Genomic DNA, 7,678 nt, shown 5'->3' with positions numbered 1-7,678 from the left:
GAAAAAGGCATTCTTGTTGAAGCTGATCCAGAACCTGAAAGGACTCTGAAGAGGAAACTAAGAGAAGCTAAATTACAACAATCCAGAGACAACTTGATTGAAAATTTCGAACAAGTAAAGGAGATGGCAGCCGAACCCAACAATAATGCAAGGAGAATGCTTGGTGACTTTACTGCACCTAATTCCAATTTACATGGAAGAAGCATCTCCATTCCTGCCATTGGAGCAAACAATTTTGAGCTGAAACCTCAGCTAGTTTCTCTGATGCAGCAGAACTGCAAGTTTCATGGACTTCCATCTGAAGATCCTTTTCAGTTCTTAACTGAATTCTTGCAGATATGTGATACTGTTAAGACTAATGGAGTAGATCCTGAAGTCTACAGGCTCATGCTTTTCCCTTTTGCTGTAAGAGACAGAGCTAGAGTGTGGTTGGACTCTCAACCCAGAGATAGCCTGAACTCTTGGGATAAGCTGGTCACGGCTTTCTTAGCCAAGTTCTTTCCTCCTCAAAAGCTGAGCAAGCTTAGAGTGGATGTTCAAACCTTCAGACAGAAAGAAGGTGAATCCCTCTATGAAGCTTGGGAAAGATACAAGCAGCTGACCAAAAAGTGTCCTTCTGACATGCTTTCAGAATGGACCATCCTGGATATATTCTATGATGGTTTATCTGAGCTATCAAAGATGTCATTGGATACTTCTGCAGGTGGATCCATTCACCTAAAGAAAACGCCTGCAGAAGCTCAAGAACTCATTGACATGGTTGCTAATAACCAGTTCATGTACACTTCTGAGAGGAATCCTGTGAGTAATGGGACGCCTATGAAGAAGGGAGTTCTTGAAGTTGATACTCTGAATACCGTATTGGCTCAGAATAAAATATTGACTCAGCAAGTTAATATGATTTCTCAGAGTCTGAATCGAATGCAAGCTGCATCCAACAGTACTCAAGAGGCTTCTCCTGAAGAAGAAGCTTATGATCCTGAAAACCCTACAATAGCAGAGGTGAATTACTTAGGTGAACCTTATGGAAACACCTATAACCCATCATGGAAAAATCATCCAAATCTCTCATGGAAGGATCAAAGGCCTCAACAAGGCTTTAATAATGGTGGAAAAAACAGGTTTAACAATAATAAACCTTTTCCATCATCCACTCAGCAACAGACAGAGAACTCTGAACAAAATACTTCTAATTTAGCAAACTTAGTCTCTGATCTATATAAGGCCACTGTGAGTTTCATGAATGAAACAAGGTCTTCCATTAGAAATTTGGAAGCACAAGTGGGCCAGCTGAGTAAAAGGATCACTGAAATCTTTCCTAGTACTCTCCCAAGCAATACAGAAGAGAATCCAAAAGGAGAGTGCAAGGCCATTGACATAAGCACCATGGCCAAACCTATAAGGGAATGAGAGGACGTGAATCCCAAGGAGGAAGACCTCCTAGGACATCCAGTGATCAATAAGGAGCTTCCCTCTGAGGAACCAAAGGACTCTGAGGCTCATCTAGAGACCATAGAGATTCCATTAAACCTCCTTATGCCATTCATGAGCTCTGATGAGTATTCCTCTTCCGAAGAAAATGAGGATGTTACTGAAGAGCAAGCTGCCAAGTTCCTTGGTGCAATCATGAAGCTGAATGCCAAATTATTTGGCATTGATACTTGGGAAGATGAACCTCCTTTGTTCATCAATAAACTAAGTGATCTGGATCAACTGACATTGCCTCAGAAGAGACAGGATCTTGGAAAGTTCATAATACCTTGTACCATAGGCACCATGATCTTTAAGGCTCTGTGTGACCTTGGTTCAGGAATAAACCTCATGCCCCTCTCTATAATAGAGAAACTGGGAATCTATGGGGTACAAGCTGCTAAAATCTCATTAGAGATGGCAGATAATTCAAGAAAACAGGCTTATGGACAAGTAGAGGACGTGTTAGTAAAGGTTGAAGGCCTTTACATCCCTGCTGATTTCATAGTCTTAGATACTGGAAAGGAAGAGGATGAATCCATCATCCTAGGAAGACCTTTCCTAGCCACAGCAAGAGCTGTGATTGATGTGGACAGAGGAGAATTGATCCTTCAATTAAATAAGGACAACCTTGTGTTTACAACTCAAATATCTCTCTCTGCATCCATGGAGAGGAAGCAGAAAAAGCTTCTCTCAAAGCAGAGTCAGACAAAGCCCCCACAGTCAAACTCTAAGTTTGGTGTTGGGAGGCCACAACCAAACTCTAAGTTTGGTGTTGAACTCCCATATCCAAACTCTAAGTTTGGTGTTGGAGAGCCTCAACAATACTCTGAACATCTGTAAGGCTCCATGAGAGCCCACTGTCAAGCTATTGACATTAAAGAAGCGCTTGTTGGGAGGCAACCCAATTTTTATCTAACTATATTTTTCTTAGTTATATGTCTTTATAGGTTCATGATCATGTGGAGTCACAAAATAAATATAAAAATTGAAAACGGAATCAAAAACAGCAGAAGAAAAATCACACCCTGGAGGAAGCATCTGCCTGGCGTTCAACGCCAGAACAGAGCATGGTTCTGGCACTGAACGCCCAAAATGGGCAGTATCCTGGCGCTGAACGCCCAGAACAAGCATGGTTCTGGCGTTCAACGCCAGAAATGGGCAACAAATGGGCGTTGAACGCCCAAAATGGGCACCAACCTGGCGCTGAACGCCCAGAGTTGTGTGTAAGGGCATTTTACATGCCTAATTTGGTGCAAGGTTGTAATTCCTTGAACAACTCAGGATCTGTGGACCCCACAGGATCATCTCAAGATCTGTGGACCCCACAGGATCATCTCAGGATCTGTGAATCTCACAGGATCCCCACCCACCTCACCCTCTCTCTCCATTCATGGTCATCCCTTCTGTTTTCCATTCACCACTCACATCCATACACACATCCCTCTATCTCCTCCATATCTTCTTCTTCTTCATCTATTCTTTCTTCTCTTGCTCGAGGGCGAGCAATATTCTAAGTTTGGTGTGGTAAAAGCATAAGCTTTCTATTTTTCTATTACCATTAATGGCACCTAAGGCCAGAGAAACCTCAAGAAAGAGGAAAGGGAAGACAAATGCTTCCACCTCTGAGCCATGGGAGATGGAAAGATTCATCTCACAAGCCCATCATTAAGAAAAGGATGGAGCAAACAAGAGAGCACATTCATGAATCTCAACAGGCACATGATGAAGCTCATCATCAAGAAATCCCTGAGATACATCAAGGGATGCACTTGCCTCCACAGAATTTTTGGGAGCAAATCAACACCTCCATAGGAGAATTAAGTTCCAATATGGGACAACTAAGGGTGGAACATCAAGAGCAATCCATCATCCTTCATGAAATAAGAGAAGATCAAAAAGCAATGAGGGAGGAGCAACAAAGACAAGGAAGAGACATAGAAGAGCTCAAGGACATCATTGGTTCCCAAGAAGGAAACGCCACCATCACTAAGGTGGATTCATTCCTTGTTCTTATTTCTTCTATTTTTCGTTTTCTATGTTATGTGCTTATCTATGTTTGTGTCTTCATTACATGATCATTAGTAGTTAGTAACTTTGTCTTAAAGTTATGAATGTCCTATGAATCCATCACCTCTCTTAAATGAAAAATGTTTTAATTCAAAAGAACAAGAAGTACATGAGTTTTGAATTTATCCTTGAACTTAGTTTAATTATATTGATGTGGTGACAATGCTTCTTGTTTTCTGAATGAATGCTTAAACAGTGCATATGTCTTTTGAAGTTGTTGTTTAAGAATGTTAAATATCTTGGCTCTTGAAAGAATGATGACAAGGAGACATGTTATTTGATAATCTGAAAAATCATAAAAATGATTCTTGAAGCAAGAAAAAGCAGCAAAGAACAGAGCTTGCAGAAAAAAAAAATAGGCGAAAAAAAATTAGAAAGAAAAAGCAAGCAGAAAAAGCCAAAAGCTCTTAAAACCAAGAGGCAAGAGAAAAAAGCCAATAGCCCTTAAAACCAAAAGGCAAGGGTGAATTAAGAGGATCCCAAGGCTTTGAGCATCAGTGGATAGGAGGGCCTAAAGGAATAAAATCCTGGTCTAAGCGGCTAAACCAAGCTGTCCCTAACCATGTGCTTGTGGCGTGAAGGTGTCAAGTGAAAACTTGAGACTGAGCGGTTAAAGTCAAGGTCCAAAGCAAAAGAAGAGTGTGCTTAAGAACCCTGGACACCTCTAATTGGGGACTTTAGTAAAGCTGAGTCACAATCTGAAAAGGTTCACCCAATTATGTGTCTGTGGCATTTATGTATCCGGTGGTAATACTGGAAAACAAAGTGCTTAGGGCCACGGCCAAGACTCATAAAATAGCTGTGTTCAAGAATCATCATACTGAACTAGGAGAATCAATAACACTATCTGAACTCTGAGTTCCTATAGATGTCAATCATTCTGAACCTCAATGGATAGAGTGAGATGCCAAAACTATTCAAGAGGCAAAAAGCTATAAGTCCCGCTCATCTGATTGGAGCTATGTTTCATTGATAATTTGGAGTTTATAGTATGTTCTCTTCTTTTTATCCTATTTGATTTTCAGTTGCTTGGGGACACGCAACAATTTAAGTTTGGTGTTGTGATGAGCGGATAATTTATATGCTTTTTGGCATTGTTTTTAGTATATTTTTAGTAGGATCTAGTTACTTTTAGGGATGTTTTCATTAGTTTTTATGTTAAATTCAAATTTCTGGACTTTACTATGAGTTTGTGTGTTTTTCTGTGATTTCAGGTATTTTCTGGCTGAAATTGAGGGACTTGAGCAAAAATAAGATTCAGAGGTTGAAGAAGGACTGCTGATGCTGTTGGATTCTGACCTCCCTGCACTCAAAATGGATTTCTGGAGCTACAGAACTCAAAATGGCGCGCTTCCAATTGCATTGGAAAGTAGACATCCAGGGCTTTCCAGCAATATATAATAGTCCATACTTAGCCCAAGTTTAGATGACGCAAACTGGCGTTCAACGCTAGCTCTCTTTCCAATTCTGGCGTTCAGCGCCAGAAACAAGCTGCAAAGTGGAGTTCAACGCCCAAACTGGCACAAAAGCTGGCGTTCAACTCCAAGAATGACCTCTACACGTGCAACACTCAAGCTCAGCCCAAGCACACACCAAGTGGGTCCCGAAAGTGGATTTATGCATCAATTACTTCTGTAAACCCTAGTGACTAGTTTATTATAAATAGAACTTTTTATCATTGTATTTACAGTCTTGGTTACTCCGGTTCCCCTCTGGGGCCGAGACCAATGAACTCCATTATCACTTATGTATTTTCAACGGTAGAGTTTCTACACTCCATAGATTAAGGTGTGGAGCTCTGCTGTTCCTCAAAGATTAATGCAAAGTACTACTGTTTTCTATTCAATTCATCTTATTTCGCTTCTAAGATATTCATTTGCACTTCAACCTGAATGTGATGAACGTGACAATCATCATCATTCCCTATGAATGCGTGCCTGACAACCACTTCCGTTCTATATTAGATTGAATGAGTATCTCATAGATCTCTTAATCAGAATCTTCGTGGTGTAAGCTAGAATGATGGTGGCATTCAAGAGAATCCGGAAAGTCTAAACCTTGTCTGTGGTATTCCAAGTAGGATTCAATGATTGAATGACTGTGACGAGCTTCAAATTCGCGATTGCTGGGCGTAGTGACAGACGCAAAAGGATAGTAAATCCTATTCCAGCATGATCGAGAACCGACAGATGAATAGCTGTGTCGTGACAGGGTGCGTTGACCATATTCACTGAGAGGATAGGATGTAACCATTGACAAGGGTGATGCCTCCAGACGATTAGCCGTGCCGTGACAGGGCATTTGGATCATTTTCCTGAGAGAAGATCGAAAGTAGCCATTGACAATGGTGATGCATTACATAAAGCCAGCCATGGAAAGGAGTAAGACTGATTGGGTGAAGATAGCAGGAAAGCAGAGGTTAAGAGGAACGAAAGCATCTCTATTCGCTTATCTGAAATTCTCACCAATGATTTACATAAGTATTTCTATCACTATTTTATTAATTATTTTTGAAAACCCCATTACTATTTTATATCCGCCTGACTGAGATTTACAAGGTGACCATAGCTTGCTTCATACCAACAACCTCCGTGGGATTCGACCCTTACTCACGTAAGGTATTACTTGGACGACCCAGTGCACTTGCTGGTTAGTTGTGCGAAGTTGTGAACCATGGAATTGGCATCATGTTTTTGGCGCCATTACCAGGGAAAGAAAGAGCGATGAATTTTACATAATCAAAGTGTAATCACAATTTCTGCGCACCAGCTACCTCATCGGCTCCATGCCTTCGAGCCGTAGAACAAGCAACTTGAAAATCCTTCAAATGTCGGATGGGGTCTTGACCCGGCAACCCATGATACTTAGAAAGTAGATTTATCATGCTACTCTTCAACTCAAAGTTTGGATCAAGGTTAGGATACCTTGCTTGCAACGGTTGAAGTATGATATCCGGAGCTCCTTGCTCATGCAAAGTGATCCGGCGTGGCTCCGCCATGTGTGGCTCACCTGTATTGTGCAAAGATGTATTAGTAGTGCCAACAGAAGAATAGGAAGTAGCGGACTCCAAGTCACTCTCGGTGACGTCTAGTGATTAGGTATTTTCCTCAAGAGAGGCCGAAGTACTAGGCGTATAGTCCAACCACCGTCTAGCTTGCCGAGTGTATAACAAAGTTCTTTCAATCTCAGGATCAAAATTGGCTAAGCTAGAATTCGGTTGAGACCGAGTCATCAAACTTGAAAGTCATAGCACAAATGCAAAAGAAATCTAAACTATAGCTAAGTATTGAAAGAAGTAAAATATCTACAATATTCACATATTCACATAACCAATATCAAGGCATACGGTGCAACCATTCCCCGGTAACGGCGCCAAAAAATTGACCGAGATTTTCCCCAAGGGTGTATTGGTAAAGATTTTCTTCAATAAGATCGCGTTGCAAGTATAGCTCTACCAACAACAATCCTCGGGTGTCAAATTTAGAAGAGGAATTTGGTTGTCACAAGTTCAACCCCAATAGAAATAACCGAAGTACTCAAACCTCGGGTCGTCTCACAATGAATGGGCAAACATGTGCTTCAACATCGGTTAAAAATCTGGGGTTGTGAGTTATGAGCATTAAAATAAATGGGAATCTTAACAAGCAAGTAATCTTAAATTGCAACAAATTAATTCAATTAACTAAGCGAAACATGAGCAATTCCAACGAACAAGTAACATTCCAATTAATTCTATTATAAACCAAACAAGTAACTATAACTAAGGCAACTAGTTGAGAAATTTGGTTTTCAAATATGAATAATAAAAGCAACTCTTGGCTAGGCATGGGAACTGGGGTCACCATCCTTGTCTAACAACCATATCTTGACAATTATGAGGAACCAAGCTCATTAAGTCTACTTCCAAAAGTCTTAAGTACGTAATATCTACTCCTAGAGTTGAAGTACATCAAATGGCTTTGATCACATCAACCCATAAGTCCCAACCTACCTACTAATTAGATTAGTAGTGGGTTGGCGTCAATGAGTATCAAATTGACCACCAAGGGCTCCCAAATCATCAAATCCATTAGACCCAATGACTCAAGTTTACCCAATTCCCTTGACCTAGGCCAAGAGTAAAGAAGACTACTCCATA

The 7,678-nt window shown here is 40.7% G+C and overlaps 1 non-coding gene across 1 annotated transcript; it reads right to left on the bottom strand.

The window, feature by feature from the left end:
* Positions 1–519: 519 nt before the first annotated feature.
* Positions 520–627, bottom strand: LOC148565350 (small nucleolar RNA R71). The gene has a single exon (XR_015884931.1). It is a non-coding gene; the product is annotated as a small nucleolar RNA R71 (small nucleolar RNA).
* Between the last annotated feature and the right edge of the window lie 7,051 nt (positions 628–7,678).

Source organism: Arachis ipaensis, chromosome B5 (genome assembly GCF_059453495.1).
Source record: "Arachis ipaensis isolate K30076 ecotype BB chromosome B5, ASM5945349v1, whole genome shotgun sequence".
Taxonomy (NCBI): domain Eukaryota; kingdom Viridiplantae; phylum Streptophyta; class Magnoliopsida; order Fabales; family Fabaceae; genus Arachis; species Arachis ipaensis.
The sequence above is the reverse complement of the archived record's forward strand: the minus strand, read 5'-3'. Positions and strand labels throughout refer to the sequence as shown.